The 25205-nt window shown below is 29.8% G+C and overlaps 1 protein-coding gene across 1 annotated transcript in view; it reads right to left on the minus strand.

Annotated features, from left to right (window-relative positions):
* The window catches only part of LOC119600741, a 36517-nt gene that overhangs the window by 10007 nt on the left and 1305 nt on the right, over positions 1-25205 (minus strand). The window lies entirely within an intron of this gene.

A 25205-nucleotide genomic window follows, 5' to 3' on the forward strand; every position in this document is an offset into this window, starting at 1 on the left:
ACAACAATAACAACAACAATTAATTGTTAAAAACAAACTACAACAAAAACGTGAAAAGTTCATTTACACGCATTGCACACTCACTTGAATGCATGACATTTTTTGTTTGTTTGTGATAAATGCATAATTTTAGTTTAAACGATGATTAACTTGGCGTTTTACTAAACGTTAAAATGCATATGCAGGCAAATATTTGTTGGCATATGCAGGCATCAGAGATGAGCTTGCAGTACAGTAATTTATTGGTGTAAATCGATTGCAAAAAGTATTAGGGGACGGTTTCAAAGATAAACAGGAATATTTTTCCATCTTATATAGAAAATATGATAATTTATCGATCGATTTCAGATTTGCATAGAATATCTTTCTAGTGAACAAATTTAAGGTAGGACAAAGCCACGATAAAATTAGAATGTGTTGGAATACTGTTCAAATCTTCTTTTGATTAGAGTTTAAACTTAAGGCAATTAAAGAAAGATAATATCCCGATTAGAGTCTACAATGAGATGATATAAGGACGCAATATAAGCTAAATCTTAAGTCAGAATAGATCTAAGATTAAGAGACAATATATAGTTATTATCTAAATCAAGTCTAAATTATAGCAATTAGAAAAAAGTCTAAAATTGAGTCAATTTAAAGTGTAAATTAAAGCCTAAAAACAAGGTCCAAAATGTCTTACAATAGTGTGAACTTAATATTTTTGTCTTGCAACGTTGTCAGAATTAGAATTGTCAATGCATTGTAAAATAATATTATTGCCAGACATCTGACAGTTATGTAAACACATTAAATTGGCGTTACCAGATCATTGTAACAATGTTGTGTGACAATTTGCATCTGACAATGGCACAAGTGTAAAAAAGTGTAGTAAAAGTGAAACAGTTCTGGCAATGTGTAACCACGAAACGGGCAACTGGCACCCGGTACCATTAAGATCAAAAAGTACTTCTTATTTACTCAAAATGAAGAGCATTTGCTGATCGAAAAGCTCACGTGAACTAAAACAATAATAAGAAATGACACTTAAGTACATACACACATTTTTATGCATACATATTGGTATTTTTTGTTTATAAAATAGTAGTAAATTTGTTTTAATGCAGTAATTATAGAGAAAAACGCTGCAGCATAATAAATTATAAACGCCAATAACAATAGCAATAAAAATAAACATAAACATAATAAGCAAAAGAACTAGTTACAAAAACAAACAAAAGCAACCAACAGCAACAACCAAATAAAAAACATTGGCCATCAATATGCACGTTTAACTTCTCTAATTTACACCCTCCCACTCTCTCTCTCTTTAACATTGATTTTTTTATATATTTTTTATTGTTTACATTTCTAACTCTCTTCTTTTTTTCTAATAATTGTTGTTGCTGTTATTACTGCAGAAGTATGTATGTAGTTGCAATTGTTGTAATGCCATCATGAAATTTGTTTTTGTTGTTTTCTATAACAAACAGCTGCATTTAGCAATGCGTTTGTTGTTTTTGTTTTAATCAATGTTATTGGAATTTGTTTAGTAATTGTTGTAATTTGTTTGAATATTGTTTTTTAAATATTTTTAACGAAACACATGAAGAAAAACTTAAACACCAATTTATTGTATTGCACTTTCACTCTCTTCGTAATTCTGCAAAGAAAATAATGGTTTTTAAATAAAGAAAGAAAAAATATAAAACGAAAAAAAAAAACATTGATTCCAAAAATTCATGCACGCACTAAGTTTAAAGCTGTAATGTGTTCACTTTGGCTGTGCTGTGCTAAATTGAGCCAGTTTTTTCTTTTAAACGCCACCCGGCCACTGTACGTACGAGTGAGCGAGTGAACATTGCACCGCCATCAACAACACCAAACATATGGACTGACTACTGGCTCATACATACACACATCTTGTACCCGTTTTCATTTTTTGTACATAGTTATAGCGTCAACCATAGAAACCTAAATAAAATAAAAAATGCCATCAAAATTGGTTTGGATTGAATTGCTTAAGGCCTGTTTATGTCGATCACACATTAATTGAGGAAAAATATTATTGTACCATATCCAAAAAAAAAAAAAAATAAAAAGAAAAATTGGTTTATAAAAACAAACTTTAGATAACGCCAAAAGTGAAGTAACCAGATTTTCGCAATAAAAAATTTCCAATGTGTGTGCGAAAAAATTTTGTGATGTAATTTTCATTTTAGTTAAATGAAACCGTATTTGGCAATTTGGTGTGAGCCAATCATTTGAAAGAAATTTATTAAGTGACGGAAGGAAGAGTGAGAAAGAAATTTGCGTTTCTCGTTTAGTTACTTAAAGTAAATTTAAGTAATTAAGTAACTAACAGGGTAATTTTAAAAACCTAAAGTAGGACTTAATACATTTTTGTCCCTTCTTTCTTTGCATTTAAAGTTTGATGAAATAACAGGGGTTAGTAGTATGAGAAATCACATTTATTAAGTTCTTTCAACTTTGCTGTAGATATTTCAAATAATATGTATGTTTTCCAAAGTTTAAAAAGCATTAATTTCAATAAATTTTGACTAGACGGTAGGCTATAGACTAGGCCAAGGACGAGACCATAGACTAAACCCTCGACTAGACCATATACAAGATCATAGACTAGACCATAGACTGGACCACCGACAAGACCATACCCTCGACCATAGACTATACTATAGACCAGATTACTAGCTATAGGCTAGACTAACGACTTGACTGTAGAATAGGCTACAGTCAAGTAGGTAAACTATAAAGTAAACTAGATTATAGACTGGACTAGAGGCTAGATTATAGACTAGAGTAGATACTAAACTATAGACTAAACGATAGACTAGACTATAGGCTAGACGAGAGACTAGAGACAAGACTATAGGCAAGGATATATACTAGGCCATAGGCAAGACCAGAGAGGGGGCGAGACGGACGACGAGAGGAGACGAACGAACGAACGAACGAACGAACGAACGAACGAACGAACGAACGAACGAACGAACGAACGAACGAAACGAACGAACGAACGAACGAACGAACAACGAACGACAACGAACGAACAACGAACGAACGAACGAAAACGAACGAACGAACGAACGAACGAACGAACGAAAGAAACGAACGAACGAACGAACGAACGAACGAACGAACGAACGAACGAACGAACGAACGAACGAACGAAACGAACGAACGAAACGAACGAACGAACGAACGAACGAACGAACGAACGAACGAAGACGAACGAACGAACGAAACGAACGAACGAACGAACGAACGAACGAAGAACGAACGACGAACGAACGAACGAAACGAAGAACGAACGAACGAACGAACGAAAGAACGAACGAACGAACGAAAACGAACGAACGAACGAACGAAACGAACGAAAGAACGAACGAACGAACGAACGAACGAAGAACAACGAACGAACGAACGAACGAACGAACGAACGAACGAACGAACGAACGAACGAAGAACGAACGAACGAACGAACGAAGAACGAACGAAACGAACGAACGAACGAACGAACGAACGAACGAACGAACGAACGAACGAAACGAACGAACGAACGAACGAACGAACGACGAACGAACGAACGAACGAACAACGAACGAACGAACAAGAACGAACGAACGAAACGAACGAACGAACGAACGAACGAACGAACGAACAACGAACGAAACGAAACGAACGAACGAACGAACGAACGAAAGAACGAACACGAAGAAACGAACGAACGAACGAACTAACGAAGAACGAAACGAACGAACGAACGAACGAAACGAACGAAACGAACGAACGAACGAACGCGAACGAACGAACGAAACGAACGAACGAACGAAGAACGAACGAACGAACGAACGAACGAACGAAGAACGAACGAACGAACGAACGAAACGAAGAACGAAGAAACGAACGAACGAAGAACGAACGAACGAAACGAACGAACGAAGAAACGAACGAACGAACGAAAACGAACGAACGAACGAACGAACGAACGAAACGAACGAAACGAACGAACGAACGAACGAAACGAACGAAGAACGAACAAAACGAAACGAACGAACGAACGAACGAACGAACGAACGAAAGAACAACGAAACGAACGAACGAACGAACGAACGAACGAACGAACGAACGAACGAACGAACGAACGAAACGAACGAACGAAGAACGAACGAAACTAACGAACGAACGAACTAACGAACTAACTAAATAACTAACAAACTAACTAAACTAAACTAACTAACTAACTAACTAACTAACTAACTAACTAACAACTAAAAACTAACTACTAACTAACTAACTAACTAATAACTAACTAACTAGGATTTCTTTAATCCGTAAGACCTACTTTAAAAAATGTCTATATTGAATACAGTAAAATCGATCTATAGGAGGCCGGGTTATAACAAAATTATATCGCTATTTCTGGACATAATTGCTGATATATTTAGAATACAAAATCTATAAAAAGAGAAATATATTTTGCAGAGTCCTTTTCAACAAAATTTTATTTTGAATATAAATAGATATTAAATTTATCAATTTAAGTTGACACATATTTGGTTTTAGTCAAAGCTAAAATCTATAATGCCTCAATGTTTTATCATGCTTTAAACTTTAAACATCGCTTAACCTCGCTAATACTTAATTAACAATGTACGGTTTATTTAGAATCAGTTGTAGAGAAAAAGCTTAAACAAATATGCGTGGTTAAACCCTGGATATATAAGTTTCACTAAACAACTATTTAATCTATTTTATAGCTATAAAATTGTAAAAAAAAACTATATAGAATCATTAAGCACGTTACACATATAAACAAATAAATTAAATTAAGGTCAGCTGGTAACATGTTATTAGTAATAAAATCAGTTTTTTCACAATTTAATTTAACATTACGGGAATTTCAATAACAATTAACAATAGAAATCTTAGACTTCATCTGGAATACATCATTAATTCAGTCGTTATTAATACATTATTATAGAAGTCTATCAAACTCAAGTATGTAGGACATGATATGATTTGTTTAAAATTAACAACAAATTTAAATTTAATAACAATTAATTTCAAAATAATTCAATGGATACAAACAAAAAAAAAAAACACCTACATTATTAATAAAAATTTTGCAAAACGATATAGAAAATTTCAGATCATAACGATCAACATCATTATGAACATTTAAAGAAACGCCAAACTAAAAACAAAACTTTTCTTAACATGAAACCAAATATGAGGTCAATAAATGAACAACAAAATTAACAAATTATTGAAATATTTCCATTATTTGGCAAACGGATCTGGCCAAAACTGGTACAACTTATGATGGTGTTACATTTTCTAAATTGAAATCTAAACACAGAAATCAGTTTGATGCTGATGATGATGGAAGTTGTCAAATTTTGTTATAAATTTATAATTTCCTCCACTGTTTCGTGTTGTATGTATGTGTTGGTAGATAAGTGAGAGTGTGTAAAATCATCTGTTGTTCAATTCACAATCAAGTTGTATATTGTACCTACTAAAGTGTAATAACAGTGATTGTGAACAGATCTTTGCAGCAAGTCGTAAGTTTATGTTCTCAATGAACAAAAAAAAAAACAAAACAAATATACATAACAATGTCAAAAGATAAAAAAATCGAAAAATATTAAATTAATTAAACATGCGAAATAAACCAAATTAATTTCTTTGAATTTTCAATTCTTTTATTTTCTTTATTCCACATTTTAAACTAATAAATAAACTGTTTTTAATAAAATTTTAGTTTTTTGTTTTGGTAAACAGCAGTTTGTTTTTGATTTCAGTGTTACCACTTTATCGTTTTTTATGCTAAAATCTTTGAATATTTTGTTTTTATGTTGAAATAAACAATTGGCAACACTAAACTTTCTTACAACATTCGAAAAACATATGAAAAATTGTCGTAGGAGTTGTATAGAGCTTTTGCATAGAAAATACCAACAACATTGTTATGACTATTGTAGCAGCTGCTGACATACAACGCATACAACGCTACAACATCGATTGTGAATTGAACATGTATATCTTTATCATAAATTTGTAACTAATGTAGACCACTTAAATGTGGAGGAGTTGCTGGCTCCGCTCACAGCAGTGGGTTGAACACAGCGGTTTCATTGACTCTTTTAGTTTGTTGTTTTTATTAATATTATCAAAAAATGCTTGATCATCTTTATATAAAGCCAAAGTCAGTATTTTCTCTAAATAGCCACCAGCATTAGATTAAAATACAATAACAATTATTAAACACTTACAAGCGATGAGTGCCTGTCTATCAGTTAATCTAAAATAAATATTTTGTTTGCATTAAATTTGTTTTTTGCAATGTTTTTTTTTATTACTTGGAAATTAGAACATTTATTTTACTTCAATTCATGTCTCGATTTTTATTTGTGATTTTCGTTAGAAAATGAGGTCATTTAAAGCGTGATTGTTTTTAATTTTTAAATATTTGTTTTTCGGGTTCAAAAGGTTAAAAAATTGTTATGCTTTTAAAGAAATTTATTTATCATTGGTTCCATTATTGTTATTGACATTATTGACTTTAAGTTTGAATATTAATGAAAGCTATTTTAATTTTTTTTGGCATTTTTTTCATTGTTGTTAAAAACAGTGAATTGTTTTATTTTTTGTTGTCGTATTTTAAAAAAATCATGATTAAATGTTTAAACTGTTAAAGGGTCATGAACGCGGGTTACTCTATTGGTCTATTATTAAATATTTATTATTAGGAAACCATTTTTTTTTTGGGAAACCATGAAATAAAAATTTGCATTCATTTCAATTAACTATAATAAAATAATAATTTTAGTTTTGGTAATTTTGAAAGCCTAAAGCAATTTAAAATTATATTTTAATAAAAAATAGAGAAGGTCATTTGTCCCTTTATTCTTTACATTTAAATGTTGATGTAACAACAGGGGTTAATACTATTCGGAATCACATTTACTAAGTCCTTTCAACTTTGCTCTATAGACTTGATTACAGAGAAGGCTATAAAGTAGACTAGACTATAGACTAGACTATAGACTAGATTATAGACTAGATTATAGACTAGACTATAGACTAGACTATTGACTAGACTATAGACTAGACTATAGACTAGACTATAGACTAGACTATAGACTATACTATAGACTAGACTATAGACTAGACTATAGACTAGACTATAGACTAGACTATAGACTAGACTATAGACTAGACTATAGACTAGACTATAGACTAGACTATAGACTAGACTATAGACTAGACTATAGACTAGACTATAGACTAGACTATAGACTAGACTATAGACTAGACTATAGACTAGACTATAGACTAGACTATAGACTAGACCAACGGTTCCCAAATGGGGGTCCGCGGACCCCTAGTGGTCCGTAGTAAAATCCTAGGGGGTCCGCGAAGACGAACGAAAAAAACATGAATAAACAATATTCTTTTATATGTATGTACAAATATCTCCAATTTTTGTGCAATAATCCCAAATTTTTTGGTGACTTTTTGAATTTTATTTTTTCGGTTGTTTATCAGGAAGAAGCTAGGCCCTACAAATTTATTGTATAACTTTTATAAAGTAAAGTACTGCGTGATTTGTAATTTTTATTTCCTGTATATGTACTGAAATAATGGTTTTTATTTCAAACAAATAATACTCTGCCTTACAATTAAATTAGGGATACTGGTATTCCGGAGTATGAAGTTCAATTCAAAGACAAGCTTATTACAGATTTAAGTTTATCAAATTGTAAGCAAAAGTGTTCTCGTTTGAAAGGACAACAATTATATATTTCCAAAACAGAGGTGACTCTTTATGCATCTCTTTATAAATATTACAATCTGACGTGATACACAGATTTTAACTTGATTTTGTCGACCAATACATATTATTAAATTAACATCAGAAAATCCATAGCGTTTCGCGTAAATATGTAGCCAAAAACCATGAAGTAAAATAATTCGTTGGTATTTTAAAATTCAAATTTAAGTTCCAAATTCACACTACTTTAACAAAGAGTTCAAATCATATATTATGCGGATAACGCATTCCGCAACAACATAGAAGAAGTCCAACTTTCTTACTCAGTTCACCCTTTGCAATCGCAACAAATTTTTGAAACGTGTCGACAATATTTGATAAAGAAACCTTTTCGCTACCTTGAAGAAAAATGAACATGAAAGATCTCACGATCATAAAATTAAACATCATGTTAACATATCAACAAAGAAGTCATTCTATCTTCAAAACATGCAATTGAAAACCTATATGAAATATTATATATTCTCAATGTACGGGAAAAAAATATGTATGGGGGTCCGCGAAATTAAATAAGCTCTTCAAGGGGTCCGCGAAGTAAAAATCTGTGGGAACCGCTGGACTAGACTATAGACTAGACTATAGACTATAGACTAGACTATAGACTAGACTATAGACTAGACTATAGACTAGACTATAGACTAGACTATAGACTAGACTATAGACTAGACTATAGACTAGACTATAGACTAGACTATAGACTATAGACTAGACTATAGACTAGACTATAGACTAGACTATAGACTAGACTATAGACTAGACTATAGACTAGACTATAGACTAGACTATAGACTAGACTATAGACTAGACTATAGACTAGACTATAGACTAGACTATAGACTAGACTATAGACTAGACTATAGACTAGACTATAGACTAGACTATAGACTAGACTATAGACTAGACTATAGACTAGACTATAGACTAGACTATAGACTAGACTATAGACTAGACTATAGACTAGACTATAGACTAGACTATAGACTAGACTATAGACTAGACTATAGACTAGACTATAGACTAGACTATAGACTAGACTATAGACTAGACTATAGACTAGACTATAGACTAGACTATAGACTAGACTATAGACTAGACTATAGACTAGACTATAGACTAGACTATAGACTAGACTATAGACTAGACTATAGACTAGACTATAGACTAGACTATAGACTAGACTATAGACTAGACTATAGACTAGACTATAGACTAGACTATAGACTAGACTATAGACTAGACTATAGACTAGACTATAGACTAGACTATAGACTAGACTATAGACTAGACTAGACTAGACTAGACTAGACTAGACTAGACTAGACTAGACTAGACTAGACTAGACTAGACTAGACTAGACTAGACTAGACTAGACTAGACTAGACTAGACTAGACTAGACTAGACTAGACTAGACTAGACTAGACTAGACTAGACTAGACTAGACTAGACTAGACTAGACTATAGACTAGACTAGACTATAGACTAGACTATAGACTAGACTATAGACTAGACTATAGACTAGACTAAGACTAGACTATAGACTAGACTATAGACTAGACTATAGACTAGACTATAGACTAGACTATAGACTAGACTATAGACTAGACTATAGACTAGACTATAGACTAGACTATAGACTAGACTATAGACTAGACTATAGACTAGACTATAGACTAGACTATAGACTAGACTATAGACTAGACTATAGACTAGACTATAGACTAGACTAGACTAGACTAGACTAGACTAGACTAGACTAGACTAGACTAGACTAGACTAGACTAGACTAGACTAGACTAGACTAGACTAGACTATGACTAGACTAGACTAGACTAGACTATAGACTAGACTAGACTAGACTAGACTAGACTAGACTATAGACTAGACTATAGACTAGACTATAGACTAGACTATAGACTAGACTATAGACTAGACTATAGACTAGACTATAGACTAGACTATAGACTAGACTATAGACTAGACTATAGACTAGACTATAGACTAGACTATAGACTAGACTATAGACTAGACTATAGACTAGACTATAGACTAGACTATAGACTAGACTATAGACTAGACTATAGACTAGACTATAGACTAGACTATAGACTAGACTATAGACTAGGCTATAGACTAGACTATAGACTAGACTATAGACTAGACTATAGACTAGACTATAGACTAAACTATAGACTAGACTATAGACTAGACTATAGACTAGACTATAGACTAGACTATAGACTAGACTATAGACTAGACTATAGACTAGACTATAGACTAGACTATAGACTAGACTATAGACTAGACTATAGACTAGACTATAGACTAGACTATAGACTAGACTATAGACTAGCCTAGACTAGACTATAGACTAGACTATAGACTAGACTATAGACTAGACTATAGACTAGACTATAGACTAGACTATAGACTAGACTATAGACTAGACTATAGACTAGACTATAGACTAGACTATAGACTAGACTATAGACTAGACTATAGACTAAACTATAGACTAGACTATAGACTAGACTATAGACTAGACTATAGACTAGACTATAGACTAGACTATAGACTAGACTATTGACTAGACTATAGACTAGACTATAGACTAGACTATAGACTAGACTATAGACTAGACTATAGACTAGACTATAGACTAGACTATAGACTAGACTATAGACTAGACTATAGACTAGACTATAGACTAGACTATAGACTAGACTATAGACTAGACTATAGACTAGACTACAGACTAGACTATAGACTAGACTATAGACTAGACTATAGACTAGACTATAGACTAGACTATAGACTAGACTATAGACTAGACTATAGACTAGACTATAGACTAGACTATAGACTAGACTATAGACTAGACTATAGACTAGACTATAGACTAGACTATAGACTAGACTACAGACTAGACTATAGACTAGACTATAGACTAGACTATAGACTACACTATAGACTAGACTATAGACTAGACTATAGACTAGACTATAGACTACACTATAGACTAGACTATAGACTAGACTATAGACTAGACTATAGACTACACTATAGACTACACTATAGACTACACTAGACTACACTATAGACTACACTATAGACTACACTAGACTAGACTATAGACTACACTATAGACTACATCATAGACTAAACTATAGAATTGATGTAACACATACCATTCTATTGTTATTATTTTTACTGTTACACAAAATATTTTGCATTCATTGTAGCAGTTTTACTCTTGCTTTTGCCTAACTGACAACACTTTCAAAACCTTGTGAAATCTTTAAATAACTATTCTTGACAAGAAAAAACAGTTAAATAAGAAAACTTATACATAATTCTAAAGTCCTTCACAATTATTCATGGAGTTATGCACATACTCACACACTCTCAACAATACTCACATAACAAGTATGTTGCTTAAGTCTTTTGTTTTTCTACACTTACACGCAACAAACAACATTTTCAAAATTCTTTTACATTTCAGTAAATGGTTTAGTGAACTTTTAATGGCAACGAATTAAAAAAAATATTAAAAATATTTTAAATAGTTTTCTTAACAAAAACAACAAAATGTAATAATCCTATTAAAACAACAATTAAATCTGAAAAATAAAACAACAAATGGGAAATTTAATCCAGCGTAACAAATTAGTAATTAAATGCTTTACGTTTTTTTCCCTCCCTCCCCTAGCGCTATAATAAAAGATGCTGTTAAATTACCTCAAAAATAATTGTTAGACATATGTTTAGCACATATTTAGTTTTTTGATGAATGTTTGTAAAATTATGAAATTAGTCATTTAAAAAAAAATTTATTATGTTCAACAAACAAGAACTATATTGTTTATATAGAATTAAATATTCTGCGTGTTGGTGTTGTTGTTGTTAGTAGTAGTATTCTTACATAATTTGATTAAAAAAGCCCACACTTGTGTAACACAACAAAACTTTAATATTAAATTATGCATAATTATATAATCAAACACAACAGCAACAAAACAATGGAAAACTAATTTAATAAATAATTTTTTTTATTGTTTTTGTTCAAGGTCGTGTGTGTTTGTGTTTACGCAGTAATGAACCACTGTATTCTTAACATTTATAAATTTATAAAAATAAATCGTTTATGGTCTTATGGTTGCAGCCGACAAACAATTGCATTTATTAACTGTGCGTACCACGGAAGTATTCAACACTTTTGGTTTTTTTTTTTAAATAAAATATTAATAAAAACTCTTTTGTTTTTATGCGTTTAGTGATGTAACGTAAAAGTCATAAAAAATCAGAACGGATGTCTATATTAAATATGAGAGTGAGAGAATACTTTTGTTTTCATTTGCAACGCCAATAAAACAAAACAACAATTAACCACATTTTGTTTACGTGCTTTTAACAAACATTTTATTAACAGTAGCAAAAACTCAAATATTTAATAATCATGAGGGTACCGGCTTTTCATATTCACATGCCTCAACTCTTTTTTGTTTGTGCGCATGCGCTTAAAATGCATTAATGCGTAAACTTAACAATGCGATGTGTGTGTGTGAGAGTATGCACACACTTAAAATTAATTATTTGATTTCAAATATTAACAATATAACAACATAAAAAAATTTTATTTAATAATATATTGTTGTCGTCATTGTTTTAGTTGTTTGTAAAATTACACATTATTACACACAATTGTGTGAAATTTTGAAAAAAAAAACAAAATTATAAAACATTATAATTTATGGTGAGAAGAAGTTGTCTTTATTTTTTACCAGTTGGGGGTGTTAAAATTGTTTGAAAAACTATTTGTAAAATTATTGACCTTGTTCGGTTTAATGTACAAATTGGGGAGAAATTTGTTAAACAATTGTTTATCATAATGAAGTTTGTATATGCAAATATATTTAAATTAACATGTTCTTTAGAGAAGAAGTTTTAATAATAATAAAAATTTTCAATAAATTTTATATAAAATTACAAATATTGAATGTCGACTATAGACTAGGTTACCAAAAGTAGTCCAGACTAGATTTTAGAATAGACTATAAATTAAACTATAGACTACACTGTAGAATTGACTCTAGACCAGACTATATACTCCATAGACCACATAAGAATTTAGATTAGACTAAAAATCAGACAAAAGACTAGAATATAGACTACACTATATACTTAAGTATAGACCATAGACTAGACTATAGCCTAGACTATAGACTGAACTATAGACAAGACCATAGACTAGACTATGCACTAGACTATAGACTAGACTATAGACTAGACTGTAGACTAGACTGTAGACTAGACTATAGACTAGACTATAGACTAGACTAGACTAGACTATAGACTAGACTATAGACTAGACTATAGACTAGACTATAGACTAGACTATAGACTAGACTATAGACTAGACTATAGACTAGACTATAGACTAGACTATAGACTAGACTATAGACTAGACTATAGACTAGACTATAGACTAGACTATAGACTAGACTATAGACTAGACTATAGACTAGACTATAAACTAGACTGACTAGACTATAGACTAGACTATAGACTAGACTATAGACTAGACTATAGACTAGACTATAGACTAGACTATAGACTAGACTATAGACTAGACTATAGACTAGACTATAGACTAGACTATAGACTAGACTATAGACTAGACTATAGACTAGACTATACTAGACTATAGACTAACTATAGACTTGACTATAGACTAGACTATAGACTAGACTATAGACTAGACTATAGACTAGACTATAGACTAGACTATAGACTAGACTATAGACTAGACTATAGACTAGACTATAGACTAGACTATAGTCTATTGTAAGATATCAACAAAAACGAACATAATTGAAAGCAAACAAACATATACCTTAAAAACCTAGATTCCTTTATAATTAGCTCTGCAATAACGGTATAATACCGTTCTAAAAATACTACCTCACTCATACCATTCAAACAAAATAACAAATTATAAAAACAAATCTTAACAAAAAAATTCCTTCAAGCTAAACTCAAAGACCAAATTACAAAATTAAAAAAATAATTCTAATAATTTCTCATACAAAAAAGAAAAATTAAAAAAAATGCAAAGATAATAACAACAGCAAAAAAATCGTATCAAATTGATGAAGTGTAAACTATTTGAAGTATTTTGAACATGAATTTCTATACAAACATGCAACAGTCTCGTACTCACAAAGTATGTATGAGTTCAATGAAAAAACACACTAGAAAAAAATGCTAAAATGATTAATGATATAAAATGACATTTAATACTTTTTAAATAAAAATCAATAAAAATGCGGGCATAAAGAAACAAATACACTACACATTAGATGCATGAAAAAAAATAAATTTTTCAAAAATATAAGAATAACTGAGTGAACATCATTAAAATAGAACACGGCTTAACACAAACAGTTTTAATGAAAACCAACAACAAAAATCAAATCAAAACTGATCCAATTTCAAAACAACAGGAGGTATTGTTGGAATTTCTTATGGAAATTCTGTCTACTACATTCATCCATCAATAAATAAATATCATTCATACGCCTTAGTAAACCAGATTTTTGTCTTTTTTTATTGCTATTCTATTGGCTAATGTTGCAAAGAGGAAATATTTGTGTGTGAATGTGTGTATCTGTGTGAGTATTGGAATTTGTTGCCACATTTATGAGAATTCATAAAAGTGAAAAAATAACTAAACTAGTTACTTAAATAAAATAAATCGTGTACTCTACAAATTCACAATTTGTTGTAATTTTCTATAAATAGTTTTATAACAACAAAATTACGTCATTTGTACACCATATGGATGAATTATTTTATTATTTTTTATTTTTTTTGCTGAAAAGCAGCTTAAGTCGTTTAGTAAATAATGAACTGTTTTGTGTTGTTTTAAATTTATTAGAAATTATGACATTTAATCATAAATTTTATCAAAGACTACTGGAAAATCACAAAGAATATTAACGAGTTTTAAGTTATGGATGATATTTAAGTCATTTTATTAATTAGTTATAAGAGCTGTAAGTAAATTATTATTTAATATTAAATTACATTAAATGTTAGTTTATTTTCATTTCTACTGGCCTTAAGTATTTTGACATTTAACGTTTTAGTTAAAAATAAGTAAACGGATATAAAAGTAAGGCCTGTGATATTCTTAAAACTGCAATTAGTACCAATAATAAAGGTTTTCCAAAAAAAAAACTATATCTTACACCAGAACCCGTCTAAAAATGTGGTCCTTCGAACCTTTTCTGTTACTTTAAATAATTTATATTTAAAAGAATCTCAAAAACCCTTCGCTCGATTAAACAATAGTGAAAAATTAAACTATATCCTACTACCGAAATGCCTGAAGACTCCAGATATACATATATTTTCGGAATCCAAATATTCAATAATTCTATCAGACAAAGCTTTCGAAAAGTTTGCGTTTTTAAAAATCAGCAAAAACAGTCCGTAAATAAAGGAGATATGAGAAAAATACTCAATGCTTGCTTAAAAATAGGGAGTTAGGTAAGTGCTTACTATGATCGAAATAAGGAGTTATGTATGTAGTTTTGTTTTTGAGAAAGGATACGTCCACTGCCTGTACTGTTATATACATATGTTTATTGTTTCCTATGGTGCCAAGATGGAATAAAGGTTCACAACAAAATTGTGATTTATCCTGTGATATCAGCTTCACTTCGGTCTAGGAGTTCCAGTTGAATTAGCGTCAGTCTCGATTTGTCTCCTGCAAATGTTAGTGGTTCTGCTGTGGTGTTAAAAGATTCGCATCAATACAGCAACACAGAACGAATGTAGGATGAAAAGAGGTGGAGCAAGATTTTCGGATGATTTTAGAGTAATTTCCATATCCTTTGTAGTGTCCCAAATGCTTGGTTTGCCTTTTGCGGTTTCCAATATCGTCCCCCGTGCATGCTAATGTAAATATAACACTACCCATTTATATAAATGATTGTACATCTGTAAGATCAACGTTGTTGATTTGGAACTTTTGGAGATTTTTGACATTCAAACGCAAAACATTGGTATGTAAAGCAGCATCACTTGCAATTGTCTGCATTTCCTCTAGTTTGGCTAGCATATCGTTGAATGTGTGGGCTAGAAGATATATAACATATCCCAGTGGCATAGTCTAGATTTTCGAGGCGTTCACTGATGCTCCTTCTAGTTCTAGTTGCCCTTAACATTATAACGTCAAGTACTATACTATAAGTACTGTACTATAATAGCGGATTTAAAAACAGTCATATCGAACACCTGATTTAACTCCAAAGGGTTTCCCTAGATTACGCTCATGTAGCACCAAGCATGTAGAATACCGATATAAAGCACGGATTAGATCAATAAACTCTCGTGATCTCTCGTGCACTGCAGCGACTACCAAAATGCTAGTGGCATCGAATGCCTTAGTAAAGTCTATAAATATGTAATAGAGAGTGAAACGCTATTCCACCGATTGTTCGACTAGAGAGTGAAACGCTATTCCACCGATTGTTCGACTATAATACATCTTGATGTTAATGCAATCCGGTGGAAAAGAGGTGCTAACAATACCTCAAGTCTGCCGATATTATAAACTGATGGTGTCAAATGTATTCTGGGCCTTTCCTTGAAATGTTTCGAACCAGGGAGACTTATAATCTAGTTCTACCGCAGGGCAGAGTTTCGGACTTTTTCTTGTCCCGGTTATTGGATAGGTCTCTTTGGAGTGCATGTGGTGGCTGTGGCTTAAACTCGAACTCGCGGGAGGAGAATGTTGCTTAAAAGACTGATACACGAAAGAATCTATAATTCGGCTTAAGCTCGATGCTGTTGCCGAGTCAACAGAAATTGGAAATGAGTTGGTGTCAAGTGTATATGATACGCGATGGAGGTAGGAATAAGCGGACCTCGATCATCCGTATACCTAGAATGTGTGTATCGGATGTTTTGCCAAAAAGGTTTTTTTTCGTTTTTGTAAAAACCAACATCTAATTACCAGGCTCTTTCTAAGTAATGCAGGCAGTAAGTAGTAGTCATTGAAGAGTAAGTTCTTGACTAAGTACATTTCATTGCCATGTGTTTTGCTGCGTTTTTTATACAAGAAGTTTACGGCTAAAAACAACAACATATAGTTTAACTATTTCCTGATTTGTTTTTATTATACACAAGATTTGTCACAGTTAACGTTTGGAGTCAGGGATGGGAATAATTTATGAATGACTTTTTTTTGAAAAATTAAATGAAATAATTTGGAACTAAAAAATTTAAATGTTTTAAAAATGTCATTTACTTTTTACAAAATTTAAGAAAAATTAATATATTTTTTAAATACATAGAAAATATCAATTTATTTTATAACATGCTATCATCACTCTCATCTAATTATAAGGTTAACTTGATGATTATTCAATTAATCAGTTTTTCTTACATTTTTTATTAGGCATTAATATAAATATAAACAAAATAAAAAAATAAACAATATGGTTCACACTTAATCTTAAAGATAATTAAATATCAAAAGAAGAAACAAAAAACAGTTTCCATTGTACTATTGTCATCCCCATGTCTACGCATTGTAAATCATTCCATTCATAAAGTGCATATTTAATGATCATGTAGAGTTATTTTTAGATTTAATTGGATTTATTATTCATTTCATTTCGTAGTTCAAGTCCCATAAAAGACAATCAAAAAAAAAGAAATCATTTGATAAATAAATATTCATTTAACTGCGCAAATCTCCCAAAAAAAAATGTTCATTCAAGTATTTTAATAAATTTTCTTTTGCTCTGCAGATTTGTTTCTAAAATGACATTGACTTTGAATTTATTATTATTATTATTATTATTATTATTATTATTATTATTATTATTATTATTATTATTATTATTATTATTATTATTATTATTATTATTTATCAATGAATTTTAAAATCGCAGTTTTAGTATGAATGTGAAATAAACAAAATTTATGTTGGTTTTTGTTGTTATTGTTTTTCTTATACTTAGAAATAAATATTTATAAGATGGGTGGATAAATGGGAGGAATGCTTCGTTGGTTGCTGTTACAGCTTGTTAGCTGTTAAACATTTTAAAATTTTTTTTTTAGTTTTTGCCAAATATTTAAAATAATTACAAAATTTACTTGTTTCTTGTTTATAGCTATTTTTGGCATTTTTTTAAAGGTTTATATGGTTTCACTTTATTTTTTGTTTTTGTTTTAATATTGAATATAAGTATAATTTATGCAAACTGCATACATTACAGTTGTTGTTGGTATTTTTTATAGAGTATACAGGGGTATTGCCTTTTTGTTGTTCGTATTTTTTTATAACTTTTTATAGTTTTGTTTGTTGTTTTTTGCAGTTATTATGGTAATAACATATCAAAAGTTGTTGTATTATTAACCAACTAACACGCAAAAATTAACAAAAACCAAAAACAAATATTTCTGCTACTTATTACAAAACAACAACAGTAGCAGTAATATTAACAAAAATATTGCTAAAACTGGGTGCAAACTTATTAACATTTTTTTTTTGTTTTCTTTGCCCCGGGGCTAAATTAAAACTTCCAAAAATCTATCACTAATTCATTAAAATAAAATTTGCGAAAAAACAGAATATAATTTTTAAGTAGCTGTTATTATTAATTATAGCTACTAAAAATTTGGGAAAAATAAAACAAAAAAAAAAACATTTCAAACCATAAAATACTCAAATCAAATTTGACAGCTTGAAAAAAACAACATCTTAAAGCTTTCACGCCAATTCAATTAAAACAATCTTGAGGTTTTGCTATTTTATCACTGACAAAATGGGTTGAGTCAAACGCCAGTTATTAAAATATAATTATGTTCAATTAAGACATTCAACTAAGAGTTTCGGAGTTTTTAATTTAAATCGCAAAACTTTAAATTTCAAATTTAATAACAAAACAATAATTTAAAAGAAAATTAAATATTCCTGAACTAATCTTAACACCATAACAGGTTCAATGAACTATTTTAATCAAATCCAGAATCTTATGAAAATTGCAAACAAATATTTAATAATCCTGAACGAATCACAACAAGTTCAATGAACCATTTTAACGCAGTCCTCTTAGACTCAGCGATAAAAGTTTATCATATAAATTTGTTTATTACTCAATTCTATCCAGCTGTTTTGATTGACACAAATAAATAAATTTGACATAATCATAGAAGAAAAGCTTAACAACAAACCCTAGGTAGCCAATTATTTGATCCCGTTATACTAAAGCGGGGTTAGTCTTTAAACACTTCAGTGAAAACTGCAGATTCTAGAATTTAAATAATAATTGCCCAATTCACAAGCGGAGTCGTAGCGTTGTATCGTTGTATTTCGTAATTTTTTATTATTGTTGTGTTTTTGTTTGGAAAACTAACATTTTGAAGCAATTCCCGGTTAAGGGCAATTTTTTTAAAATTCAATATCCATATTTTAAACTTGTTTACATATGCATGTAAAACCCACTAGTTTAATTAGTTCATTTGGAAACTATAGCAAACGTTTAAAATATCATTTAAAAACATAATAAAAAATTTAAATATTTCCCGCCTATTTGGCAGCTATGATAAAATATCTAACTATAAAATTTACCCAAATCTCTAGTCAAAAAAAGAAAAAAAAACAACCACCGCACAACTTGAAATAATTAAAAAATTTCAAAACTTTCATAGAAATTATTATAATAATTTGCATATTAATTTCAATGACCATATAAATACTTTAAAATATCTCTTTGGTAGACCTATAAAATCACAAGATGGACAAACTGATAGACACATTAGCGTCTTAATTTGCAAAAGATAAAATCATGTAAAATATTAAATATTTAAGGTCATTGAAATAATGATTTTTTTTTGGCAGTTTTTTCTTTCATAATTTATCGCATTTTTATGTTAATTTTTGAGCAAAAACCACAAAATATTGTTGGTTTTTGTTTTAAAAAAATTGCTGCAACTACTTGAAACCCTTTAAAACAATAAAAACTTAAGAAATTTTATAAATATTTATATTGAAAGAAATAGGTTTAATTGTTTAGAAAACTAATATGTTTGAAGTATGTGTTTCTGTAGAGAAAAAAGGGTCATTGACAAGTCAGCCGCCATCAATCAATTTATAAACAGATTATTTAATTTTGCACACTTGCTTTTGGGAATAAAGAAAATGTTTATGTTTAATTGAATTAACAACTTTTTTCAAAAGTTTAGCCGACAGTAAACCATTGACTAGACTAGAGACTAAAGTACAGAGTAAACTATAGACTAGACTACTAACTACCTACCTACCTACCTACCTAACTAACTACTACTAACTAACTAACTAACTAACTAACTAACTAACTACTACTAACTACTAACTAACTAACTAACTAACTAACTAACTAACTAACTAACTAACTAACTACTAACTAACTAACTAACTAACTAACTAACTAACTAACTAACTAACTAACTAACTAACTAACTAACTAACTAACTAACTAACTAACTAACTACTAACTAACTAACTAACTAACTAACTAACTAACTAACTACTAACTAACTAACTAACTAACTAACTAACTAACTAACTAACTAACTAACTAACTAACTAACTAACTAACTAACTAACTAACTAACTAACTAACTAACTAACTAACTAACTAACTACTAACTAACTAACTAACTAACTAACTAACTAACTAACTAACTAACTAACTAACTAACTAACTAACTAACTAACTAACTAACTAACTAACTAACTAACTAACTAACTAACTAACTAACTAACTAACTAACTAACTAACTAACTAACTAACTAACTAACTAACTAACTAACTAACTAACTAACTAACTAACTAACTAACTAACTAACTAACTAACTAACTAACTAACTAACTAACTAACTAACTAACTAACTAACTACTAACTAACTAACTAACTAACTAACTAACTAACTAACTAACTAACTAACTAACTAACTAACTACTAACTAACTAACTAACTAACTAACTACTAACTAACTAACTAACTAACTAACTAACTAACTAACTAACTAACTAACTAACTAACTAACTAACTAACTAACTAACTAACTAACTAACTAACTAACTTAACTAACTAACTAACTAACTAACTAACTAACTAACTAACTAACTAACTAACTAACTAACTAACTAACTAACTAACTAACTAACTAACTAACTAACTAACTAACTAACTAACTAACTAACTAACTAACTACTAACTAACTAACTAACTAACTAACTAACTAACTAACTACTAACTAACTAACTAACTAACTAACTAACTAACTAACTAACTAACTAACTAACTAACTACTAACTAACTAACTAACTAACTACTAACTAACTAACTAACTAACTAACTAACTAACTAACTAAATAACTAACTAACTAACTAACTAACTAACTAACTAACTAACTAACTAACTAAATAAATAAATAACTAACTACTAGACTTGACTATAGTCCAGACTATAGAATAGACTATAGACTAGACTATATGCTACACTATAGACTAGACTATAGACTTGACTATAGCCCAGACTATAGAATAGACTATAGACTAGACTATATGCTACACTATAGACTAGACTATAGACTAGACTAAAGACTAGACTATAGATTAGAATATAGACTAGACAATAGACTAGAATATATACTATACTATAGAATAGACTATAAACTAGACTATTGACTACACTGTAGAAGATACTATAGAATAGACTATACTAAAGACTATAGATTGGACTATAGACTAGACTATAGACCGCACTATAGACTGGTTTATAGACTAGACTAGTTTTTAGATTCGAGATCGAACTATGTATGAACTAACTAAGAAAATGAATCAAACTATAGACCAAATTATAAACGATACTTCAGACTATAGAACATTCTATAGAGTAGGGAATTTATCTGGCTAGAGACCATACTATTGAGCAACTGTGGACCATAACATCCTATTGATCAGAACATAAACAATATATAAAACTGATTCTAGGCCAGACTTTAGATCGGACTATACCCCAGATTATAGATTTTACACCATATTTAGAATAGGCTAAACTATAATACTTATGTCTGTTTGACATAAGAGCACTTTTAAAAGTTAAAAATCGGCAAATCTGGCAGCTCTGACTAGACCTTTTTGACCATTCAGCAAAATGATTGTAGAGGAAGTTCTGGAAAAAATTTAGGCCTACAAATAAAAATTCTAAAAATATTTAGAAATAACACTTAACGGAATAATCAAAAACTAAACACAGTTTGGCATAAAAATTCTTTTAAATGGTTACCACCAAAATCGTGCTGAAGTTTAAGGTTTTTGTTTTTATATTTTTTTATAACTCAATTTATAGAACAACTAACAATTTTTATAACTATAATTAAAAACAAACATTACAACAACAATCCCAGTATTACAAACAACAAAATCTAAAAAAAAATGAGTCATAATTTTTCTAAAGGTCGTTTGTCACGTTTTTTTTAAATTCTTCTCTGCTAATTCGCGTTTTGTTTCTGATTTTCATTATTATGTTGTCATAGATAATCATTTTTAATAATCGGCTGTATTTATATGGGTCAAATCGTTCAGGTTTTTTTCAGCTTTACCTTATTTCTTAAAACAATAACAAAATTTAATAGAAAAACACTAACAATTTCTTTTTAAAACAAATGAAAAAAGTAAAACCTACAGACATACTTAGTTATTGCAAAAAAAAATCAAAACAAAACAAAACTGTTGCTTTTGTTTTCATGAATAATTCATTAACATTTTTTTTTTTTTATTTAAACTAACCAAAACATACATATTTACTACAAACATCTTTCTTATGATTATGACTTGTTAACTTGTCAAATTAATTAATTTAAATAAAATTTGTAGAAACATAGAAAGAAAAAAAGTATAAATAAATAATAAAATTTAAATTATTTATTTGTAAAGCATTAAGAAATTCTTCTACTGTTTTTAGAAATTCAAATATTATTATATTTTTTTAAATTCGGTGAAAAGGAGATTTATGAGATTTTTATGCAAAATAAATCGTTTTTATATTGATTTTTATTCCTTTCAATTTTTAAAACAATAAAACATTTTTTAGTTGTTTATTTTAATTATGAAAACTTTTGGTTTTTGTTTATAGAAATATTTAACCTGATTATTTTTATGGTTATACAGTAGGGGGGTTTGCCATTTATAGGGAATTCCGGAAATATTTTGCTTTTGAAAATGAGTTATTAAATGATTTGTTTTGACCACAAACTATAAAAAATTGTTAAAATTAACTGCAACGAATTGTTTATTAACTAAAGAGACTTGAATGAAGGGTTATAAATCTGAATACTTCTAGTACTTATAAAATCATAAGATGGACATTTGACAAATACCTACATTGCTATATCAATTTTAAAATGTAAATTATTGAAGGTCATAATGATTTTTTATGGTAGTTTGTTATTTATTGCATTTTTATGTTAATTTTTGGCAAAAAATTTTGTGTTTTAAAATTTTGTATTCGATCAAAATGGTTGCAACTACATATTTGAAATCATATCACATTAATCAATATAAAAATCATTTATCATGAATTTTTACGGGAGCTAATTCTTAAATTATGCCAGAGAATTAACTCAATTCTTTTTTGAATTAGGATTCTGATACGTTCAAAACCCTGAAACTGATATAAAGGCTTAAGATATAGTAAAACCCCCAAAAATCCCTACTTTTGATAATATCTTAACAACGATACGTTGTCATTTCAACAACGGTGGTTATCAAAATGATAACTGGTTGTTAAATTTTTTACATATCCGTAGTCTAAATGTTAAGCTCATTTTTGACAGGGTACTTTTCTACCATTTTTTCCCTCGGTGTATAACTTGTTCTAAACGAAAGTAAATACTGAATCAATTAAGAGCGACTCTGATTATCCATTTAAAACTAGTTCTAAACTAATATTGTAATAAAAATATTTTAGAATTTGTTCTAAAAACCTAGTTCTAGAAGGAGTGCATTTAGAACCATTTCAGACTTCTGAATCGGCACCAGGAAACTAGCGATTTCATCATTATTTATGGAACTCGAAAATATGGAAACAATTTTGGAATCTTGTTCATATCTCGGATTTTGATGGTTTTCATTAGAATGATATAATATTTGTATCCCGAACGATATAATATATGAATCCCGGGAATTTTTCTGGTTTTAATTACAATGATCCAAATATTTGAATAACGAAAAGAGTTGATAAACATTCGGACGGACGATCGGACAGAAATCTTTTCACGAAGGTGAAGCGTATAAAAACATAAAGTGACAAATTCAAATCAAAATTAAATCAAACTTTCAGAACATATTTTTTTCTGTAAAAACTTATTTTTCATTTTGGTCTCTAAGCATATTTATACCCTACACCACTATAGTGGGGAGGATTATGTGTTTGTGCTGATGTTTGTAACACTATCAAGTATACCAATCGGCTCTGAATCACTTCCTGTGTCGATTTAGCTATGTCCGTCCGTCTGTGTGTCCACGTAAACGCTACAGGTCGCAATTTTCAAGATAAATTAATGAAATTTGGCTCATACTCTTCTTTTGATTCAAGGAAAAAGTTTATTGAAAATGTTTAAAATTGGTCCATTATTTCGCCTAGCCTCCATACAACCATACTCCTCGTACAGGGCTTTTGAGTTCAAAATAATGTTAAATGTTATTGTATCTCTAAGAAGATCGGCAAAACTTAGTTTTTTTATAAATCTAAATGATTTTCGTAACGTTCAGGCTTTAGTTGACCCTAGCCCCCATAAAAAGTCCACGTCAAAATTCACTTATAAACACTAATGTCACAATGAAATTTTGCATGAATAACTTTAATGTAGACGTAAATCCCTCTACCAAAATTTATAAGAATAGGCCCATATTTAACCTTGCTCCCATATAAGCCCTCTTTTAGAAAAACTCTTTTTGTGTCAACAAATTGTTAAAACATTTCGGAATTAAGCTAAAAACAAATTAAAAAGAATCCAACACATTTTTAACATACTCACTGATGTAGAGTATCATATGGTCGGTTAAGCCCGACTATACATTCTTAATTGTTTTAAATAGAACAGTTTAAAACCGTCTTTAAAGCATAACAGATTTAAATTAGAAAAAAAGGCACTTAATACCTTTGCTCCCTTAACTAATGATTTTCCATATTCCACGATTATGAAATAAATTTCTTTTATAATAGAAATTCAAAGGAAAACTGACCCAGTAACATAAATTGTTTTAAACAAAATACTCAACAACAACAATTATAAGTTA

This window comes from Lucilia sericata, unplaced genomic scaffold, assembly GCF_015586225.1.
Source record: "Lucilia sericata isolate MDLA Ls3-8-SP2 unplaced genomic scaffold, ASM1558622v1 Contig000120F_arrow, whole genome shotgun sequence".
NCBI classification, from domain to species: Eukaryota; Metazoa; Arthropoda; class Insecta; order Diptera; family Calliphoridae; genus Lucilia; species Lucilia sericata.